General features: G+C 60.0%; 1 protein-coding gene across 1 annotated transcript in view; it reads right to left on the bottom strand.

The window, feature by feature from the left end:
- The window catches only part of Arhgap21 (Rho GTPase activating protein 21), a 126,187-nt gene extending 125,185 nt beyond the window's left edge, over positions 1-1,002 (bottom strand). Inside the window, exon 1 of the mRNA XM_005354739.3 lies at positions 893-1,002. The gene's annotated coding sequence lies outside the window, so the exon portion shown is untranslated. The remainder of the gene's footprint in view (positions 1-892) is intronic.
- Positions 1,003-1,467: the final 465 nt, after the last annotated feature.

Genomic DNA, 1,467 nt, shown 5'->3' on the forward strand with positions numbered 1-1,467 from the left:
GGCCGGGGCCCCCGCTCCCGCGATCGCCGAGCGCGAGACTGTCCCGGCCGGCGGGCACGCGAGCTGCTTCCCGGGGGCGGACTGCTCGCGCCTTCCTTCTGGATCCACCTCCTTCCACCCCACCTCCTTCCCCTCCCCTCCCGGGGGACGCTCGGGGGACGCGGAGTTTTCGGACTGCAGTCACCCGGCCCGGGAAGTCAAGCTGGAGAAGGAAGATGGGCCAGGACAGGGTGATACTCGCCAGGCCCCCCGAAACTTGGACGCTCGCGGTCCCTCTCGTCCCCGCGCCCCGATTCGGGCTCAAACCCCAGATGCTTCCTGAGCGCCGCTCCAAGAGCAGGCACAGCCCTGCAGCTGCCTGCGGGACCGAGGGTCCGGGACCGTGGGGACACAGGTCTTGGGCGCCGGCGGCCCCTTTTCTGCAGCGGGTGGGGCTAGAGGCTACGGGACGTGGGGCTTCCAGATAAGGGAGTGTCCCTGCCTGCCCCACTGCAAGGTAGCTTCCTGCGGTAAGCAGGGACACGGTGGTGGCGGCTACGTGTCGTTCAGATTTTTTGTGGTTGCTTTTTTTTCTTTTTTAGCCAGCAGAGCAGCAGAGCGAATGGGTGCGGCTAGCGGAGCCGAGCAGCGGCAGCGGCTGGGCCGTCCCCATAGTCCCCGTCCCAGGGACCCAGCCGGCGGCCGCTGCTCCACACGGCACTCCCGGGCCAGCACTCAGACCCCAACGGCTAGCTCCGCCCTGCTGCGTCTCACAACATCTCCCGCTGCAAACCGCCCAATCCGGGGACGCTGCGAGAGAATGTGAGCCAATCAGAGGCTACCGGCTCGGGCCTTTTGCCCCGCCTCTCAGCCTCCCCTTTCCACCCCCACCCCTTCTTGGGAGGTGGCTCACCAACTCTGATCCTTGATGGAGCACCTAGCTGCGACCTTAGCACTTGGCGCCTTGTCACCGTAGTCCTCTCTTCCTCTTATGCACACCCCTTCTCCCGGTCTCTGTCCTCCCGGTGATGCTGTTGAGGGACATTTTGATCCTCTTTTTGGCAGAGCACTGCCAGCTTTTGTGTCTGATCATTTGTCACCACCATCCTGAGAGAACAGAACAAAAACAAGACGACACTGTGGGACGTGCTACCTTTTTCTTCTTTGCTGTAATTATCTTCTGAAGACTCCTCCCCGTTCCACACCCACTGCCTAGGGTCCTGTTTCTTTTCCAGGTTTAAAGCACTCTCCGGAACTGAGAGAGAAGAACCTGAACCTTAGTTTATAGTTCCTTACAATGAAAGAATTCACAACCAAACCTTCACACTTAGAGGACGGAAATTAACTAGACCATTTTCAGTAACCATGAGAGGTGCGGGGTCTGACGGCTCCGGACCAGAATAGTTAACCAATAGCCAAGAATGAAAAAGTAAAGACGGGGAGGGAGGGAGGGAGGGAGAAGATAGAAGAGGAAGCCTACTGCTCAGT

This window comes from Microtus ochrogaster, chromosome 16 (assembly GCF_000317375.1).
Source record: "Microtus ochrogaster isolate Prairie Vole_2 chromosome 16, MicOch1.0, whole genome shotgun sequence".
NCBI classification, from domain to species: domain Eukaryota; kingdom Metazoa; phylum Chordata; class Mammalia; order Rodentia; family Cricetidae; genus Microtus; species Microtus ochrogaster.